Here is a 23,278-nt window from a genome sequence, read left to right as displayed (position 1 = left end):
GTAGCCACGATCGGAAACAAGTGTGTACCTAGCGACGTTCGAAAGCGATCAAGTTGAGCGCAACACAGTGGTTTAGGACAGCAGACAACAGTGTATTTTCTGAACTGTGAACAGGTTGTCGAGTGCCGTGATAGTGACACAGGAATTTCATACTGAAGTGTTGTAGCGTCAGTTATTAACGGCCGTCGTTGCGTAAAACCCCTTCAGTCTGCATTTTAAGTGCTTAGTCAATATACTGAAGACTATTCGTGGAAAAATAGAAATAAACTACTTGTTCAAATTATAAATCAACGTGAGGGACTCAATATTTTTAAATTTCATCGCAATACCTGCTTGCACTTTTTTTATATATGTTTTATTTCAGCTTAAGAAATGAGTTTATGACAGGCGTGACCTGGCACCGTATGACGAAAAATGTAGCCAAATATTGAGAGCAGCTACATCTCTGGGCCGCTAAATGAAACTGAGTGTTGAGTGTAGCATACCGGGTGATCAAAAAGTCAGTATAAATTTCAAAACTGAATAAATAACGGGATAATGAAGATAGAGAGGGACAAATTGACACAAATGCTTGGAATGACATGAGGTTTTATTAGAAACAAAAAAATACAAACGCTCAAAAAATGTCTGACAGATGGCTCTTCATCTGATCAGAATAGCATTAATTAGCATAACAAAGTAAGACAGAGCAAAGATGATGTTCTTTACAGGAAATGCTCAATATGTCCACCATCATTCCTCAACAATAGCTGTAGTCGAGGAATAATGTTGTGAACAGCACTGTAGGGCATGTCCGGAGCTATGGTGAGGCATTGGCGTCGGATGTTGTCTTTCAGCATCCTTAGAGATGTCGGTCGATCACGATACACTTGCGACTTCAGGTAACCCCAAAGCCAATAATCGCACGGACTGAGGTCTGGGGACCTGGGAGGCCAAGCATGACGAAAGTGGCGGCTGAGCACACGATCATCACCAAACGACGCGCGCAAGAGATCTTTCACGCGTCCAGCAATACTTTTTTTTCTAATAAAACACCATGTCATTCCAAGCACCTGTGTCAATTTTTACCTCTCTAGCTACATTATTCCGTGGTTTATTAAGTTTTCAAATTTATACTGACTTTTTGATCACCCGGTATATACATGGTGGTCCGTTGATCGTGACCGGGCCAAATATCTCACGAAATAAGCGTCAAACGAAAAAACTACGAAGAACGAAACTTGTCTAGCTTCAAGGGGGAAACCAGATGGCGCTATGGTCGGCGCGCTAAATAGCACTGCCATAGGTCAAACGGATATCAGCTGCGTTTTTTTCAAATACGAACCCCCATTTTTATTACATATCCGTGTAGTACGTAAAGAAATATGAATACTTTAGTTGGACCACTTTTTTCGCTTTGTGATAGATGGCGCTGTAATAGTCGCAAACGTATAAATACGTGGTATCACGCAACATTCCGTCAGTGCGGACGGTATTTCCTTCGTGATACATTACCCGTGTTAAAATGGACCTTTTACCAATTGCGGAAAAGGTCGATAACGTGTTGATGTTTGGCTATTGTGATCAAAATGCCCAACGGGCGTGTGCTATGTATGATGCTCGGTATCCTGGATGACATCATCCAAGGGTCCGGACCGTTCGCCGGATAGTTGCGTTATTTAAGGAAACAGGAAGTGTTAAGGCATGTGTGAAACGTCAACCACGACCTGCAACAAATGATGATGCCCAAGTAGGTGTTTCAGCTGCTGTCGCGGCTAATCCTCACATCAGTAGTAGACAAATTGCGCGAGAATCGGGAATCTCAAAAGCGTCGGTGTTGAGAGTGCTACATCAACATCGATTGCACCCGTACCATATTTATATGCACCAGGAATTGCATGGCGACGACTTTGAACGTCGTGTACAGTTCTGCCACTGGACACAAGAGAAATTACGGGACGATGTCAGATTTTTTGCACACGTTCTATTTAGCGACGAAGCGTCATTGACCAACAGCGGTAACGTAAACCGGCATAATATGCACTATTTGGCAACGGAAAATCAACGATGGCTGCGACAAGTGGAACATCAGCGACCTTGGCGGGTTAATTGCGGCATTATGGGAGGAAGGATAATTGGCCCCCATTTTTTAGGATGGAATCTAAATGGTGCAATGTATGCTGATTTCCTACGTAATGTCCTACCGATGATACTACAAGATGTTTCACTGCATGACAGAATGGCGATGTACTTCCAACATGGTGGATGTCCGGCACATAGCTCGCGTGCGGTTGAAGCGGTAATGAATAGCATATTTCGTGACAGGTGGATTGGTCGTCGAAGCACCATACTATGGCCCGCTTTTTCACCGGATCTGACGTCCCCGGATTTCTTTGTGTGGGGAAAATTGAAGAATGCGTCAGCGCATTGTCAACGCATGTGCGAACATTACGGAAGGCGAACTAATCCCTGTTTAGAGGAATGTTGTTACACGTATTGCCAAATGCATTGAGGTTGACGGACATCATTTTGAGCATTTATTGCATTAATGTGGTATTTACAGGAAATAACGCGGTAACAACATCCGTTCTCAGAAATGATAAGTTCACAAAGGTACGTGTATCACATTGAAACAACCGAAATAAAATGTTCAAACGTACGTACGTTCTGTATTTTAATTTAAAAAACCTACCTGTTACCAACTGTTCGTCTAAAATTGTTAGCTATATGTTTGTGACTATTACAGCCCCATCTTTCACAAATCGAAAAAAGTGGTGCAAGTAAAACATTCATATTTCTTTACGTACTACACGAATATGTAATAAAAAATAGGGGTTCCTATTTAAAAAAACGCAGTTGATATCCGTTTGACATATGGCAGCGCCATCTAGCGGGCCAACCATAGCGCCATCTGGTTTCCCCCTTCAAGTTAGACAAGTTTCGTCCTTTGTAGTTTTTTCGTTTGACGCTTATTTCGTGAGATATTTGGCCCGGTCACGATCAATGGACCACCCTACATAGGCGTTGTCGACCGCAACGCAATATTCTGCCTGTTTACATACCTCTGTATTTGAATACCACCCTACATGGCGGCTAGAGCTAAATATTCAATCTACAGAGCGTAGTGCCCAGTACCGTCGTATAGTATTCAATGGAAACAGAATTTACTCTTAAGAAAACAATAATGGTAGACCTAGAGAATGTTAACGCCAATAAAACACCGGCAAAAGTTTGCTTTGTGGCGTAACAAAACGTCTTGTGGCCAGTTTCGGCTACAGACGCTAGTTGTGATGTTGTAAACGAGCTCAATTTTCTTACAGCAATTGTTTGTAAAATGACAAGGTAGCGGATATAAGCCGCTCACTAACTTTTCGAGTGTCAAATCTGCATAAAAGGAGTGGCTTATTTTTCGGTCAGTGTGGTGTGAACAGGAGTAGTGAACACGTGGAATAAGCGGTACTCCAGTGACGACTGACCAGCGCAGCTGCCCCGCGGCGGAAGGTGTGTTTTCGAGTTTTTTTTTTTTTTCTTGGGTGAATTTTCATGATGCCACTCCAATGATTGCCTCTCCGTCTCTGGTGAAAAATGATGGAGCCATGTTTCATCACCTGTCACAATTCTTCCAAGAAATTCATCTCCACCATTCTCGTACTCTTCCAAAAGTTCGCTGCATACCGTTTTTCTTGTTTCTTTGTGAACCACTGTCAACATCCTGGGAACCCACGTGGCACAAACCTTTTTTAACGCCAACGCTTTCAGTATTCTGCAAACACTTCCTACCCCTCCCCTATCCCAACGTAGCGTGACAATTCGTTCACTGTGATGCGTCTGTCAGCAGTCACCTATTAGTTAACTCCCTGCACATTGTCTGGAGTGTGTGCAGTACGAGGCCTGCCGCTGCGAGGACAATCCTCAATATTGCTGTGCCCGCTTTCATCACGTAACCTGCTCGCCCACCGACTAACTGTACTACGACCGACAGCAGCATCTCCGTACACCTTTTCCAACCTCTCGTGAATGTCTCTCACTGTCTCGTTTTCACAGCACAGGAATTCTATGACAGCACGTTGCTTCTGACGAACGTCAAGTGTAGCAGCCATCTTGAAGACGTGCTGTGACGGCGCCACTCATGGGAACAGGTTGAACTGAGTTTGAAAACAAGCGGGAAGGACGTATGCACACACTGTAAAACTTTCACACATGCAGAATGAAAACTGTATTTTTACAAAAATAGTGTGCATTTCTTTAGGAGTGACCTCGTACTTTCGAAAACCTTTACCTTCCTCTGTGTATACTAGCGCGTTCTCCATATTTCTGCCCCATATCGTACCAGTGATCTGATTAAAGTTTTATATATGCTTAGTTTGGTTCCTCTTGCTTAAATTTCGGACGAGAGTAACGTATTGTGTGCATACGGTTCTCTGGATGTCGCCTCTATCCTCGCTTTCATATCTTGTTTCCAAACAGTTCTGTTATTTACTGCAATCCCCAGATATCTAAACGTTTCTGCTTCTCCAGACGCATGCTCACCAGCCTGTGTGGCTTCCCGACTTCTTGTCTTTGAAATTACGTACTGCCCTTCTACTTTCGTGTCCGACATTTATAATGAAGAAAGCTTGTCGCCTGAGTGCAAAGAAGTGGTCATAATGCCAGCCTATAAAAAGGCCGATAAACAAGAATGCAGAAATTATAGGGGCATCTAATTTTAATTGTTACAGACTACAAAATGTTCTCCAAGATTCCCCAGATCTGACTGGAACCACATTTGAGAGAGATAACACATGAGAAAGAAGCGAGATCCATCAGATATTTGTACCGAAAGAAGTCATACCAAAATATTGGGAATACAACAAAATAATGGCAATATTGTTTGTTGATATTAAGAAAGAGTACGGTAGTATATACAGAGAATGGTTGTAGGAGGCAATTCAGAAGTTTGGAACAGAAAAGAAGATTACAGATCTCGCAAAAGCTACACTGGAGTGCTCAAAACGGATTGTAAAACTGGATGGAGAACATTCCATAGCTTTTGACATAAAAACAGGAGTCATGCAAGGAGATGGAATATCACCACTGTTGTCCACTGTAATAATACAGGAAGCACTCGATGCACCAAGTGAAGCAGAAGAGGGAATTGGCATAGGAATAAAAATAAATGAACTGCCATCTGCAGGATTATGTAGCATTTATCGCTGAAAATCAAGATGACCTGAAAACACTGGCAAGAAAGCTATTTCAAAAAACACAGAAAGTTGGATCAGAGGTGAATGCCGAGAAAACGAACTTTACGTAGGTAGAAGGAAATTTCAAGACGGTAAGTCGGGAATCCATGCAAATTGGTGAGCACGTGTCTGAAGAAGCAGAGAGAGAGGTTTAAATATCTGGGGACTGTACTAAATGAGAAACAAGACATACAAAGGCGAGGACAGAAGCAACATCCAGAGCCTGTATATTCACAACAACTTACTGTCGACCAAAGCTTTAGCAAGACAAACCAAACTGAGCACGTATAAAACTTTAATCAGATCACTGGTGCGATATGGGGCACAAATATGAAGAACGGGCAAATATACACAGAGGAAAATAAAGATTTTCGAAAATAAAATCCTGCAGGAGGTATCAGGACCAATCTGTGACGGAGAAGAATGGGGAATAAGAAAGAATGGGGAGATGTGAGAGGAATGTAACGTATCAGATGTCGTCATTTTTTCCGTATTCCGTCGTTCCTTAGTACCTTCAAAATTCACGGAGGTACGTTCCGTCCGTCTTTGCAAATGCAGATGGCCGATTTACGACGTTTCTCCAGGCACATTTATTACAACAATGCCGAACAGCTTGCACCATTTTACATTGTCGAATACTTTTTCCAGGTAGGCAGATGCTATGAATTGTCTTGATTTTTCTTAAGTCTTGCTTACATAATCAATCGCAACGTCCGATTTGCCTCTCTTGTGCCTTTATCTTTTCTAAAACCAAACTGATCTTCATCTAGCACATCGTCAAGTTTTTTTCCATTCTTCTGTATATTATTCTTGTCAGCAACTGCTAAACTGATTGTCAGCTTTCGCAGTCTTCAGAATTGTGTGGATGACATTTTCCGAAAGTAATATGGTATGACTCCAGACTTATACACTCTACACACCAAAGTGAATAGTCATTCTGTTGCCCCCAATGATTTTAGAAATTCTAAAGGAATGTTATCGATCCCCTCTGCCTTGTTTGATCTTATGTCCTACAAACTGTTTGAAATTCTGATTCTAATACTGGATCCCCTATCTCTTCTAAATCGACTCCTGTTTCTGCTTCTATCACATCAGACAAATCTTCCCCCTCGTAGAGGCCTACAATGCACTCTTTGCACCTGTCCGCGGTCTGTTCTGCATTTAACAGTGGAAATCCCGTTGCACTCTTAATGTTATCACCCTTGCTTCTACCGTCACAGAAGGTTGTTTTGGCTTTCCTGTATGCTGAGTCAATCCTTCCGACAATCATTTCTTTTTCGATTTCTTCACATTTTTCATGCACCAATTTCCCCTTAGCTTCCCTGCACTTCCTATTTATTTCATTCCTCGGCGACTTGTATTTCTGTATTCCTGAGTTTCCAGGAACGTTTCCTCCTTTCATCGATCAGCAATGGTTTCTTCGCAGTTACCTTCTTCGTAACTGTGTTTTTCATTCAAACTTCTGTGATGAGCGTTTTTAGAGCTGTCAATTCCTCTTCAACTGTTCTGCCTACTGACCTATTCCGTATTGCTGTATCTGTAGCCTGAGAGATCTTCATGCATATCTCGTCATTCTTAGTACTTCGTATCACACTTCTTTGCGTATTGATTCTTCCTGATTAATGTCTTAAACTTCAGTGTACTATTCTTCATTACTACACTACTGACCATTAAAATTGCTACACCACGAAGATGATGGGCTACAGACTCAAAATTTAACCGACAGGAAGAACATGCTGTGATATGGAAATAATTACCTTTTCAGAGCATTCACACAAGGTTGACACCGGTGGCGACACCTACAACCTGCTGACATGAGGAAAGTTTCCAACCCATTTCTCATACACAAACAGCAGTTGACCGGCGTTGCCTGGTGAAACGCTGTTGTGATGCCTCGTCTAAGGAGGAGAAATGCGTACCATCACGTTTCCGACTTTGATAAAGGTCGGATTGTAGCCTAACGCGATTGCGGTTTATCGTATCGCGACATTGCTGCTCGCGTTGGTCGAGATCCAATGACTGTTAGCAGAATATGGAATCGGTGGATTGAGGAGGGTAATACGGAACACCGTGCTGGATCCCAACGGCCTCGTATCACTAGCAGTCGAGATGACAGGCATCTTATCTGCATGGCTGTAACGGATCGTGCAGCCACGTCTCGATCCCTGAGTCAACAGATGGGGACGTTTGCAAGACAACAACCATCTGCACGAACAGTTCGATGATGTTTGCAGCAGCACGGACTATCAGCTCGGAGACGGTGGCTGCGGTTACCCTTGACGCTGGATCACAGACAGGAACGCCTGCGATGGTGTACTCGACGACGAACCTGGGTGCACGAATGGCAAAACGTCATTTTTTCGGATGTATCCAGGTTCTGTTTACAGCATCGTGATGGTCGCATCCGTGATTGGCGACATCGCGGTGAATGCACATTGGAAGCGTGTATTCGTCATCGCTATACTGGCTTATCACCTGGCGTGATGGTATGGGGTGCCATTGCTTACACGTCTCGGTCACCTCTTGTTCGCATTGACAGCACTTTGAACTGGACGTTACATTTCAGATGTGTTACGACCCGTGGCTCTACCCTTCATTCGATCCCTGCGAAACCCTACATTTCAGCAGGATAATACACGACCGCATGTTGCAGGTGCTGTACGGTCCTTTCTAGATACAGAAAATGTTCGACTGCTGCCCTGGCCAGCACATTCTCCAAATCTCTCATCAACTGAAAAAGTCTGGTCAATGGTGGCCGAGCAACTGGCTCGTCACAATACGCCAGTCACTACTCTTAATGAACTGTGGTATCGTATTGAAGCTGCATGGGCAGCTAAAATGTAATCACATGTCATTCTAGTATAATATATTTGTCCAATGAATTCCCGTTTATCATCTGCATTTTTTCTTGGTGTAGCAATTTTAATGGCCAGTAGTGTATATTGTGATCTGTGTCTATTTGTGGTCCTCTGTACATCTTAGAATCCAGTATATGATTTCGGAATCTTTCCGACCATGATGCAATGTGAAAGCTTCCAGTTTCGCCCGGCCTTTTCCAAATATGCCTCCTCCTCTTGTGATTCCTGAACCGAGTATTCGCTATTACTAGCTGAAATTTATTACAGAACTCAGTCTGTCTCCTCTCTCATTCCTTGTCCTAAGCCGATAATTTCCTGTAACCTTTTCCTTTACTGCTTCCCCTACAACCGCATTCCAGTCCCCCATGACTATTAGACTTTCATCTCCCTTGACATACTGCGTTACCCTTTCGCTATCGTCAAATATTTTCTGTATCTCTTCATCTTCAGCTTGCGACGTCGACATTTACACCAAATGTATAGCTATCGGTGTTGGTTTGTTGTCGATTCTGATAAGAACAACCCTATCACTGAACTGTTCACAGAAACACACTCTCTGCCCTACATTCCTGTTCATAATGAATCCTACACCTGTTATACCATTTTCTGCTGCTGTGGATATTACCCGATACTCATCTGACCAGAAATCCTTGTCTTCTCTCCATTTCACTTTACTGCCCTCTACTATATCTAGATTGAGCGTCTGCATTTCCGTTTTCAGATTTTCTATTTTACCTACCACGCTGAAGCTTCTGACATTCCACACCATGTCTCGTCGAACTTTATCCTTTCGTTGATTATTCAACTCTTTTCTCATGGTCACCTCCCCCTTGGCAGTCCCCTCCCGGAGATCCAAATGGGGTCAATTACTGAATCTTTTGCCAATGGAGAGATCATCATGACACTTTCTCAATTACAGGCCACATGTCCAGTGGATCCAGTGGATATACTTTATGTGTGTTTAATGCAGTGTTTTTCATTACCTTCTGCATCCTAATGCCGTTTATCACTGCGGATTCTTCCACCTTTAGGGGCAGTTTCCCACCCCAAGGACTAGAGTCTCCTGAACCTATGTCCGCTCGTCTACTCTCTTTGACAAGACCATTGACAGATTTACGGTGTCTTCTTCTAATGGAAGTTTTCGGCCGCCAATGCTGATTGAAACGTCTGGTTAAATCCGTAGGACAGAACAGGTAGTCGGAATTGTGGAAAGGGGCCAAAAATGGGCGGCTGTCAGTTATACTCGAACACATATAACTTTATTTAGTTGCCCAAAACATTACAGCGCAAATCTCCGAGCTTAACTATCGACTGAATATGTCACACGATCTAACGGCTTAAGGGCACAACCTCTTTAACTTTTAAAACGGCTGAAGGCCCATGATTTAAAACACAACTACAATAAATTTTGAAAAGGCTGAAAGGGCAAGGTTTTATCCTTAAATAATATTTCAAATAGGGCTGAAGGCCCAAACAATCTAAGACTTAGCAATTAAGGAATTTTAATTTTAAAACGGCTGAACGCCCATGATTGAAAAACACAACTACAATGAATTTTCGAAAGGCAGTAGGCCCAAAATCTTTATCCAAAAAATATTTTAAATGAGGCTGAAGGCCCAAACAATGCAAGACTTGACAAGTAAGGAACTTTTAAAACTTCTGAAGGCCCAATTTTTAAAACCCAACTAAAAGCATACAAATTCAAACTATCGGCTATAAGCCATTAAAATACACAAACACCAATAAGAAACGGCAGTACAGCCAGCGGCGCCTAGAAGTTTGCGGGGGTCGGTCCGCACTTGAAATATTAACATTCACTCAGGGGAGATAGGTGGTCGGTCCAACTATATCCGATCCGCCGGCAACCCAACCGAGAGACAGTCAACAGACCCACCGACAAGACGACTTGCTTCCTACCCGACCACGACACAAGGAACTCCAAAGCCAAAACGTAAAATGCGTAGCCGCCCACAATCATGTATGCATAAGCTGTCAAAATTACACACACGTGTTGGACAGCGACAACACGGCGAGGAAAGGACACTGAATTTTACGTCAGCGGCCAGGGCAGGTAACCGGAGCGCAAACGGCCACAAGGCACTTGGACTTCAAAGAACCAAAATACAGCTACACTCCACCGGATGGTGGGCAAACTTTCGCCATCTCGAACACTCGCTGTTGCTCACGGGAATACCGCCAACAGCCAGCCACGAAGACCGACGGCACAGTGTGAACGGACTGGCTTCGGTAATTAAATCACCACTCAACTCTGATGTCCTGGGTCGGTGAGCCACGAACCCCGCGGCACTCTGAACAGCTCCCACACACTCCGACACTGCGCAGAGACCGCCAGCTGGCCCGGCTCACTGCGCAGTGCGGAGATTTCCCGGCTGATCCACACCGACCGACCGACTGCCGCACACCGGCTAGCCGGAAACTATAAGGACCGGGCCAAAGACAGTATGAGGTGCGAATATCGACACACACCGCTGCTGCCACACGTAGAAAGAGGAAGAACCACGGCGTAACAGCAATAACCGCGGGAAACCAAACGCAGAGTAACAGTCAAGGTTTAAACCAACGGATAAGCTGGGACCAGCACGGCTCACTGATTATTAATCAAAATTACGACGTCTTCTAAACTTACTTGCAGTTTCTGTCATTTAGTGGATTCTTTGTAGTTTATGTATGATGTATGCCCACAACATATACATCAGTGCTGCTGCAAGGTAAAACACTGTAATGTTGGATTAATTTGTTCTGAAATCGGTGCTGATATTCAAGACGATAAAACAGGGGTAAAAGCTGTGAGCTATCTGGGGAAGTTAACCTTGCATTACTGCGCAACTGTTTCACCAGGCATCCAGTCTAGCTTACCAAATTCCCAACCAGACTAACATTAATTATAATCTTTTACTAGTCTTCTTACCACAACCAATGATATATATATATATATATATATATATATATATATATATATATATATACTCCTGGAAATGGAAAAAAGAACACATCGACACCGGTGTGTCAGACCCACCATACTTGCTCCGGACACTGCGAGAGGGCTGTACAAGCAATGATCACACGCACGGCACAGCGGACACACCAGGAACCGTCGAATGGCGCTAGCATTTGTGCACCGCCGCCGTCAGTGTCAGCCAGTTTGCCGTGGCATACGGAGCTCCATCGCAGTCTTTAACACTGGTAGCATGCCGCGAGAGCGTGGACGTGAACCGTATGTGCAGCTGACGGACTTTGAGCGAGGGCGTATAGTGGGCATGCGGGAGGCCGGGTGGACGTACCGCCGAATTGCTCAACACGTGGTCGGCGGAAGGTGCACGTGCCCGTCGACCTGGGACCGCAGCGACGCACGGATGCACGCCAAGACCGTAGGATCCTACGCAGTGCCGTAGGGGACCGCACCGCCACTTCCCAGCAAATTAGGGACACTGTTGCTCCTGGGGTATCGGCGAGGACCATTCGCAACCGTCTCCATGAAGCTGGGCTACGGTCCCGCACACCGTTAGGCCGTCTTCCGCTCACGCCCCAACATCGTGCAGCCCGCCTCCAGTGGTGTCGCGACAGGCGTGAATGGAGGGACGAATGGAGACGTGTCGTCTTCAGCGATGAGAGTTGCTTCTGCCTTGGTGCCAATGATGGTCGTATGCGTGTTTGGCGCCGTGCAGGTGAGCGCCACAATCAGGACTGCATACGACCGAGGCACACAGGGCCAACACCCGGCATCATGGTGTGGGGAGCGATCTCCTACACTGGCCGTACACCACTGGTGATCGTCGAGCGGACACTGAATAGTGCACGGTACATCCAAACCGTCATCGAACCCATCGTTCTACCATTCCTAGACCGGCAAGGTAACTTGCTGTTCCAACAGGACAATGCACGTCCGCATGTATCCCGTGCCACCCAACGTGCTCTAGAAGGTGTAAGTCAACTACCCTGGCCAGCAAGATCTCCGGATCTGTTCCCCATTGAGCATGTTTGGGACCGGATGAAGCGTCGTCTCACGCGGTCTGCACGTCCAGCACGAACGCTGGTCCAACTGAGGCGCCAGGTGGAAATGACATGGCAAGCCGTTCCACAGGACTACATCCAGCATCTCTACGATCGTCTCCATGGGAGAATAGCAGCCTGCATTGCAGCGAAAGGTGGATATACACTGTACTAGTGCCGACATTGTGCATGCTCTGTTGCCTGTGTCTATGTGCCTGTGGTTCTGTCAGTGTGATCATGTGATGTATCTGACCCCAGGAATGTGTCAATAAAGTTTCCCCTTCCTGGGACAATGAATTCACGGTGTTCTTATTTCAATTTCCAGGAGTATATATATACACACATACAGGGTGAGTCACCTAACGTTACTGCTGGATATATTTCGTAAACCACATAAAATACTGTCGAATCGATTCCACAGACCGAACGTGAGGAGAGGGGCGAGTGTAATTGTTTAATACAAACCATACAAAAATGCACGGAAGTATGTTTTTTAACACAAACCTACGTTTTTTTAAATGGAACCCGTTAGTTTTTTTAGCACATCTGAACATATAATCAAATACGTAATCAGTGCCGTTTGTTGCATTGTAATATGTTAATTACATCCGGAGATATTGTAACCTAAAGTTGACGCTTGAGTACCACTCCTCCGCTGTTCGATAGTGTGTATCGGAGAGCACTGCAACATACATCGCGTTTCTACACAATGATTTGCCAACGTTGCTCGAAAATGTCCCACCGGAAACGCGTCGACGTATGTGGTATCAGCATGATGGTGCAACTGCACATTCCGCAATTAACACTAGGCTGACCCTTGACAGGATGTTCGACGGGCGTTTCATAGGACGTGGAGGACGCATAAATTGGCCAGCCCGTTCTCCTGATCTTACACCTCTGGACTCCTTTCTGTTGGGTACGTTAAAGAAGAATGTGTACCGTGATGTGCCTACATCCCCAGAGGATATGAAACAACGTATTGTGGCAGCCTGCGGCGACGTTACACCAGATGTACTGCAGCGTGTACGACATTCATTACGCCAGAGATTGCAATTGTGTGCAGCAAATGATGGCCACCACATTGAACATCTATTGGCCTGACATGTCGGGACACACTCTATTCCACTACGTACTTTGAAAACGGAAACCACATGTGTACGTGTACCTCACCCCTCATGGTAATGTACATGTGCGTCAGTGAAAAAGACCAATAAAAAGGTGTTAGCATGTGGACGTAATGTGCTGTTCCAGTCTCTTCTGTACCTAAGGTCCATCAACGTTCCCTTTGGATCCCTACGTAATTCGGTGCTCTCAGATACACACGATCGCACAGCGAAGGAGTGGTACTCAAGCGTCAATTTTAGGTTACAATATCTCCGGATGTAATTAACATTTTACAATGCAACAAACGGCACTGATTACATATTTGTTTATATGTTCAGATGTGGTAACAAAACTAACGGGGTTCCATTTTAAAAAACGTAGGTTTGTGTTAAAAAACATACTTCCGTGAATTTTTTTATGGTTTGTATTAATCAATTGCACTAGCCCCTCTCCTCACGTTCGGTCTGTGGAATCGATTCGTCAGTATTTGATGTGGTTTACGAAATATATCCAGCGGTAACGTTAGGTGACTCACCCTAAATTTAAATAAAAAGAAATAAATCAGTTTATGTTTGGAAATTTATTTTAGCATTGATCATTGAAATTTCAGCATCTTAAACTTGACTCATAACTAAACTGGTGCCTTATTTAGGATTGTGAAAATGTCAGTTTGTAATCTAATGGAACACATCAAATATGGAGCCAAGATTGGGAGACTGCATATAACACTGCATTCATAAAATAACACACGAAGAACGTTGAAACATATGCAAGAGGAAATTAACCACAACCAACCGAATCAATTTTCACCCAAAGAAGTTACGTTCGTAGCGCAATCCTGTCCGTCATGAAATTACCACACACTGGTATACTAAATTCATACTAACTCTGTGAAATCTTCCCGAAAAGAATAGCTGAGGGCTACTTTGATGATTACACCACATGCTTCACGTGGTCAACTTGGTTTACACAAAGAGTGCAACTCCACAATAATTTTGATAATTAAAATAAATTACATCGAAACGCAATTTACAAAAGAAAAACCTTGAACTGGTTACTATCGTCTTACTATTAACCTGATGGGTCGAACAATTGTATAAGCACGTGGTACTGGTCTCACAAAGTACACCGCACGTGGGTTGAACATAAAGAAAAGTTGCTATATTGAAAAATATTGTCAAGACGAGACGTTGTAATCTCACGCACATTCGCATTTAAGATTGATGATCTTAGTTAGAGTTACTGATCAACACGTGGTTCCACTTTACTCACAAAGTAGTGACAAAGCAACTACTGGAAGATATTTTAGAGCTAAACCTGAAATAAAGGTGATTAAATTTTCAGTTAGGCTGAACTTAAGAAATCCATTGTCCTACGGACTTAGCAGAGACGCGCTTAGCCGGAGATCTTACCACTTCAGACGTTCGCCACGGACAGACTGACCTGGGCTCCTACCGAGTGTGCTTAACAGATACAAACGGAAGTGACCAGAGAGGCAGCTTCCTATACCAACATGACAAGGGAAGGACAGGACCATACTAAGGATAGAAACCTCTCTGCTTTTAGAAAGCGTAACTACCTGTTCCGACGTTGGTCCTACTGTTCTCTAGCAGACAGGCTTGTCTGCTACCCTCAAGCATGCAACTAGAAATACATTTGCTCATTCATCCTCTCACACAGAAGGGAAGGGGGATGACAGTATCTTATCATATACAGTATATAAAAGAAAGCGGATGTAGGTTCCGTATGAGGCTGTGTGACATGAATTACATATAAACTGTGCTTTAAAGTGTAGTAGTGTGACAGATCGTTCTTGTTTATGTGTAAAAGTAACGCGTTTCACTGCTCAGTCTCCTCCCAGATAGAGTCAGAAGCACCACAGTAAATTTAGAAGTGGAATGTATGCCGTAAATGACAATAGATTTAAGAAATTAACATGAAAGGAATCCAACAGAGACCTTTCAACACCAAGTGTAAAACTTTTCCTGAGCGAATTAGTTTTTTGGTTCATTCCTTCAACATAGGTCGGGTGTGCATCCATAGTGTGAGACACGAGGTTCTAAGAACAAAGTACGAAGTTTGCCCAAAAGAGGGCACCCAACACTGAATGTTAACTGCTACTTTCAGTTGGTCTGACCAGTCCCACACACAGGATTATTCTTTGACGGAGTGGGGGGATGGGGTAAATTGAAAGCTAAGGCTACCCACTGTGAGTTTTTATATGATAATATAAATACAGACTCGATTAAACCTTTGAATCGATCAGATACGAACGGAATTGCTGTTTTCATTCGCCTTAAATGATCCATAAACGTTGTAACAGCTCAGTTTTCCGCAAAATACTACACAAATATTTATTCACTTTACAGCAGTCTTACTGACAGACCAGTTTAACATATTACGCAGTAGAAACGCAAATACCCCGAAAAATTCAAAGAAGCCAATGGGAGGTTGCAAAATAATGCCAAGTCGTCGACGGAATGGAGCGAATATGTCAGTCGCAACACCGCTGCATACGTCATATATATCAGTCAACGGACAGGTGCGCCTGCCCACTCATTTTCTTTTCTTTTCCTTCACAGTCGAGTGCAATACAGTTTCCAGTCGTCGCAGGCAGCTAAAACTTTGCTCTCAACAGCAGGTTGGTACAGGAAGAGTTTGAAGCAGTCTTCGAATGTTTGGTAAGAACGTCTCTGAGACATCCCTAATGCTTAGAATGCATTCTTCAGCTTGCCACTCTGATCATCATCATTTTCCCATTTCTTCTTCCATCTCTGGGATTCACTTTTTACAACACTTTCAGAACTTAGGAGGTCACTGTTGTAGGTGCAACAGTCTACTGTATATATCAGATGTTGACTTTAGTAACGAATTTCGGGACAAGTTGTTACAACTTAAGCCACTCGTTCTTATGTCCAGAAAAAAATTATGACAGTTCAGTGTGTAATTTCTCGATGTAAGGTATTTTTTCTGCATGAAAGGCATAAATTTACTTTACACATGTTTCCGAACGAAGAGATTAACCTTGAGTCCATTCTCTTCTGTGCTGAAATAGCCCAGATACAGCCATGTTGCCGGCCGCTGTGGCCGAGCGGTTCTAGGCGCTTCAATCCGGCACCGCGCGTCTGCTACGGTCGCAGGTTCGAATCCTGCCTCGGCATGGATGTGTGTGATGTCCTTAGGTTAGTTAGGTTTAAGTAGTTCTAAGTTCTAGGGGACTGATGACCTAAGATGTTAAGTCCCATAGTGCTCAGAGCCATTTGAAGCATTTGAGCAGCCATGTTGCACCTAAATTTTTTCTTGTATGGATAATTACCGCAGTGAGACTGCATTCAAAGGAAGATAATCAGCTCCAGCCGGTCCGTGCGTGATCTATTTTCAGCTACACGGAAATCTTTACGTATGTATAAATTTAGTAACGTTACGAAACTGTGCCACCATGTGCTCTACTTTACAAGAGTTGAATCCTCATACAGTTTCATGAATCTTCCAGTGCCGTGTTTCATCGACTCCTTTACACCTGAAAACTCCTTTCACTTCACTTCCAGTCATAATGAAGAATTAATAATATTAGTAACGCGTTTGGGGACAAGGAAAGTTCCATTGTATGTAGTACAAACCGAAATATTTCGAGGGCCGGAGGGGGTGGGTTGGGGATGGGGGAGGTAACGCCCCCTTCTGCCCGCCGGTCCATCCCTTTCGTGCGCGCCTGCTTGTGACTTGTAGTTGTGACTGAAATGACAGACAGATACTGTGAGGGTGTTATTGTGATAACTGCGACTTCTAGCTCACCGTGGTTTACTACATATGACTAATTTCTTGCCCCACCCTACTGCACAGAGCGACGCCACACATTGTGGCATACAGCAGAAAGCTTGGGCTGAAGTGTCAGACTGCTGTGTGACGAGGGCCTCCCGTCGGGTAGACCGTTCGCCTGGTGCAAGTGTTTCGATTTGACGCCACTTCGGCGACTTGCGTGTCGATGGGAATGAAATGACGAAGACTAGGACAACACAACAGCCAGTCCCTGAGCGGAGAAAATCTCCGACCCAGCCGGGAATCAAACTCGGGCCCTTAGGATTGACATTGTGTCGTGCTGACCACTCAGCTACCACGGACGGACAAGTGTCAGATAAACTGAACCGCTCGGCCACAGCGGCCAGCAACATGGCTGTATTTGGGCTATTTCAGCACAGAACAGAATGGACTCAAGGTTAATCTCTTCGCTCGGAAACACGTGTAAAGTAAATTTATGCCTTTCATGCAGAAAAAATACCTTACATCGAGAAATTACACACTGAACTGTCATAATTTTTTTCTGGACATAAGAACGAGTGGCTTAAGTTGTAACAACTTGTCCCGAAATTCGTTACTAAAGTCAACATCTGATATACACAGTAGACTGTTGCACCTACAACAGTGACCTCCTAAGTTCTGAAAGTGTTGTAAAAAGTGAATCCTAGAGATGGAAGAAGAAATGGCAAAATGATGACCAGAGTGGCAAGCTGAAGAATGCATTCTAAGCATTAGGGATGTTGTAGCGTTATTCTTGGGGGACGAAAATAAAAAGAACTGTTACTTTGTTTTTTAATGTCGAAAAAGTAAATAATTTTGGTGGGCCACTTGGCAACAGGATCAGGGATTTATTACGCTATTATAATAACATACGTTGACCATTAAATACCTGAATAAGAGCAGCAGTGTAATATTAGTAATTTTCGCCTCACAAACATTAATATACGCTCAATAGTAAACGCCTGATGGCCTAAAGTTATCGAACAATTGTAAAGTAAAAGAAATGAATCATCGCATAGCAGCGACAGAATCTATTATTCTTTATCTTTGCCGTTCTTGCGCGGTGCCAGTAAATCTCTATGTACATGTATCGATGAATGGTATAAAAAAGAATTCTGTTGTGTCAAGACAAATGAGGCTTTTGGCGCCTCACCTTTTACTGTTTGTATTCCATGAGAGGCGGAGGCGGACTTGCTGCGTTCCACAAATGTATTTCATATTTGATGTGAAAATATTGAGTGAATATGCTAATTGTTATTTTTTTTTAATCAGAAAAGATGTAGTTTCTTGTAACTGATATCGAACAGACAGCATCAAGAGGACATTTTGACTGTTATGTATAAAGTATTTAACCACAATGGTCATCTATTGTAATTTAATATGAAAAGGTACGTAGCATTAAAAAAAAAGTGTGTTAAAGATAAGTGTACTTATTTTCGTAAATTAAACTTGATGATTCCATCTCCTGATTTAACTGAATGATAATTATTTTTGTGTTACTTCATCAGAAATTACGATCACGCTGATGGGCCGAACGCAGCATGAGGCAGAAGGAACATTATCGTTTTCCTATTATTTCTAAACCAACTTTTTCGTGTAGTGTTGCATTTCTTTTAAAGTCTATAAATCTTCTGGTCCCTTAGTGTTGATCCGGGTATGACTACATCGCGACTATAAAAATGCACAGAAATGATAATGTTTCTTCCGAGCGATCTCAAATATATACATATATATATATATATATCAATATGCTCTTCTTATTCAGATATTTAATGGTCAACGTATGTTATTATAATAGCGTAATAAATCCCTGATCCTGTTGCCAAGTGGCCCACCAAAATTATTTACTTTTTCGACATTAAAAAACAAAGTAACAGTTCTTTTTATTTTCGTCCCCCAAGAATAATAGTTAAATTCAGTGAAAGTGTACCATTGTTGTCAGTGCATAAAAAAATTACGATATGGCGGATAACTACGCTCAAAACTGGTAAAACGCGTGATATTTCATTTGTTTGTAATTAGTAGGAACCATCTTGTCTTCTTGGCGTAAATGAACGTCAGTTGTTACCCAGAGTTAAAATTTTATCTTAGGTCCCAGTAAGCCATAGCACTACGTCACAGACAAACGACTGACGGCAGTGACAAACAATATCTGTAGCATTTTGACGTTTAACAAATAATTCATGAACATGGCTGACGGTAAACAGCGGACACAAACAAAACCAGACGACAGCGGTGATGCGAATGGACCTCACTATCCATTACGATCACGCGCGATAGGTACACGAGCGGAGGCAGAAGCAGCCTCGACCGAAGTTTTAGAAGCTGGTCCTAGTGTGCAAACTATTCCCGCTTTTGAAAAACATGACTTGGCTGCAATGATCGAAGCAATAATGGAACGCAAGTTCGAAAGCCAAAAACGGGAAAGATTAGATGAAAAGGCCCGCGAAGAAAAAGAGAAGGCCGAAAGACGGCATAATAAAAATCAGGTCCTTACAAATCTGTGCAACTCAGTAAAAGAAGACATAAATTCAGTAAAAGCAGAAATAAATTCAGTAAAAACAGAAATAAATTCGGTAAAAACAGACATAAATTCAGTAAAAACAGGCATAAGTTCAGTAAAAACAGATCTGCAAACGGAGATAAATGACCTAAATACACGGTTAAATTCGGTAAAGGCCGAACTAAAGGCAGACATAACAGCTGATTTAAATACCCTGTTGGGTAATGTCCAAAGCCAAATCAGCAGTCAGATCACGATCATGAGGCTAGAAATTGACACACAAGTAGAGTCAAAAATAGAGGATATTTCAAAACGGTTAGATGAAAAAATCGAAGCAGCCAAGGGAGAGATAAATTCAAAAGTGATAGAATATCAAAAACAAGCTGCGAACTTAAAAGAAGATTATACTGCAATCTCTGATGAGGTCAAAGGAGTTAAAACCGCAGTAGACACGATCGAGAATGTTGTTGATGATCTTTCCAAACAGATTGAGACTCTTAATGTAGAGGATCAAATAAAGAATACTGTTAAGGCACATGCTGAAGCATTGTCCGACCACTACCAAGAGTGGATTAAAAACAAAGACGGATTCATAGAAAACAAGGTCAAGAACGAACTCAGGGAAACTGTCAAAAACGTGACCTTTGAAATATTGGCAGCCCCTGGAAAAACAGGAGACACGGTCATGTCCGAATTAGGCCAGATAAGACGAACGTTAGCTCAAGATTTACCCGAATGGCGTCAACAGATAGTTGATGAAGTTCGTACACTAAAATGTCAAGTTGAAAATCCCCCACCTACCGTGTCAGGAGAGTGGAATAATTCACCACGAAGTAATGAACAACAGCAGGTACATTACCGTTCACCATTTGATAACGCTCAAACTCATAGTTCTATAGAAGCACAAGTTAACCAGGGTACCAGCCCACCCACTTTTGTCAGTTTGATGCAGGAGGAAAGCGTGATCAAACATCGTATTTTTCCGACCTTTCACCCACAGAAAAGAGAAATTCATCCTATAGTGTTCCTCCGAAATTTTTCAGGAATTTTCCCGAATAGCTGGAGTGACCGCTAGCGAATTCAATTCGTTAGTGGATTTATCGTAGGCGATGCTGCCTTATGGGGAACCGAAATGGTCGACTCTTGTAAATGTTACAAAGAGTTTGAACAGATGTTTTTAGCTAAATTCTGGAGTTCTGGTGTGCAGCAGCGCCTGAGAAACGAGGTTTACAACGCCGAAGTGTTTAACAGTAAGCGCGGTAGTTTGAGAAGATATTTTGAAAAGTATTTAGCGAAAATCAAGTTCTGGGATTCGCCGATCACCGCCAAAGACGTTATTATGATTCTAAAAACTAAGCTACCGATTGCGATCAGAGAAAAGTTAGTAAACGTGTGTGAGGACGATACGGACACTTTCCTATCTGTGTTAGACTCGTTAGATCTGATTTACGAGGACGCTAGAGTTGATGTTGGCAACGCCCACTTCAGTGCAGGCGGCCAGCACAATACAGAATACGCAGGCAACAATGGTGGCCGAGCGAAAGCGCGTCACAGCGACAGCCAGTGCCAACCCCACAACGGTTTCAAAAATAAACACACTACGTACTCCAACAGCAAATACAAAAATAAGTACAATAACGGCCAGAGATACAATCCAATATATAATTCGTCACCACCTCAGTACGAAAATGCACATTATAACACACAGCCCCAGCAATATGGAAACACGCAACCGATCAACGGGAATTATCAAAACGATCAGTCTTACGATTCAAATCGACAGTGGAAAAGAAATAAATGGCATAATCAAGGTGGAGACCAATGTACACCTTTCACTAACGGTTACAATCAACACAAGCCACAGCAAAATACTTTTCAGCCCCAAGCGAACGGACCTTCGGGAAGTCTGAAGCCTAAACGCCCGCATAATACGCAAATTTATTATGCGCAAGCGAATACGCCAGCACAACAAGATCCGTTTCCAACCGAGTTCGTACCACAAAACCAACACCAGTTCCAGACGGAAGAAACATTAAGAAATATAAATCAGCAGGAAAGTAAGCGTCGAGCGGAAAATTAAAAGCAGCACCTTTGAGCCTCCTAGAGGATGCTGCAAGTTTGAATGGGGGCACCCTGTCCCTTAGTCCACACGAAATTAAAGCAATTATGTATGACAAAGAGACAAACTTACGGGATGATCTAGTAGCAGACACTGAGACGAAAGACAATGATGACGTATGGGACGAACAAGTTCAAGCTTCCATAAGAGTATCAATTGCCAACATACCAGTAACAGCCATTGTAGATACAGGAGCTAATATAAATGTCTTATCTTTATGTTTATTTAAGCAAATATCCTCTGTATGCAAAGTTTTATCACTTCCAATTCAAGGTTGCACCGTATCGGGAGCAATTGGTCCACTAACACAACGTGTAAATCTTCAGACTCAGCTTCAAATCCAGATAGAGTCTATTTCAGTAACGTGCATTTTCCTTATTGTTAAAAACCTATCAGTGCCATGTATCCTGAGTATGGAATTCTTGAGGCAGACGAAAGCTAAAATTGACATCGAGTGTGGAATCTGTACTCTAGTAGCGAGCCAGCAACAAGTAACTGTAAATTTGTTAAGAAGTAAGGTGAAGACAAACTTTGGGGTGCTTCAAATAGCAGTACGGCCATGGACTAAAAGACAACAGTACAGTCAGACAGAAGACATGACAGATCTTGAAAGTGTTAATGACGATGAGTATAAAGACCTAATTCCCGGTCAGAATGAATTATACGGTAAAGCTAGTGAGTCCATTGAATTATCCAAACAACAGAAGAATGAGCTTTACAATTTGTTAAGAGATTACGTTCAAGTATTTTCTAAGAAACCTGGACTAATAAAAGGCTTTGAATATCGAATGGATGTCCTGCCCTATTCAACCTACTGTAGAACAAGCTATTCCATTCCATATGCGAGACGCGAAGCTGTCAAGAGCGAGATCAAGAAAATGTTACGCTGGAATGTGATAGAAGTATCTCATTCACCTTATTCGAGTCCTTTATTGTCTGTACTAAAATCAGATGGTAGCGTAAGGCTAGTCCTAGATGCAAGATTAATCAATAAAATTATAGTACCCATAAGAACGAGACCAGAGGCTCTTGAAGAGCATCTGCAGAAGTTTCTTGGAGTTGGTTATTAGTCAGGACTCACTTTAAACCATCCCTGTTGTTAAAGAAGAATCGTAAGTGGCAACACATTTATGAAGGTCCCTTTGTGATAATGAGGAAACCACACATTGGTAGCTATTTGTTATCTCTCCCTGCCACGAATAAAATCAAAGGATTGTTCCATCATCAAGATTTAAGAAAATTTTATAACGCCAGGAATTAAGTTAATTTAAGCTGTAAGAAAATTCTAAGGTATTGGAGATCAGGATTAACCAATGAGTAACAAGAACGGAACTGAACTGACTACGGACGTTAACCGGTGCTGAAAGGAAACCTTATGTATTAAAACAACGCGTCTGGAAAATAAAATACAGAATAAGTTGTAGACAAGTATTTACATGAATAATCTTTATGCAAACAGGACATGTCCTAGAGGCGATTTTCAATTTTAGTTATAAGTTAGTATGTAAGGAAAATGATGTACTCGAGAGGTATTAATTAGCCCCGAGGTACTAAAATGAGGAAAGAGGAAGGAGCAAATAATGCACTTCTCTCGCTAAATAGTAATTTGAGAATGAGCAGGAAGGAGCGAATAATGCACTTCTCTCACTAAATAGTAATATGAAAATGATGATTATATGTGCTTAGT

This window comes from Schistocerca serialis, chromosome 11 (assembly GCF_023864345.2).
Source record: "Schistocerca serialis cubense isolate TAMUIC-IGC-003099 chromosome 11, iqSchSeri2.2, whole genome shotgun sequence".
Lineage (NCBI taxonomy): Eukaryota > Metazoa > Arthropoda > Insecta > Orthoptera > Acrididae > Schistocerca > Schistocerca serialis.
Note: the sequence above shows the minus strand (reverse complement) of the source record.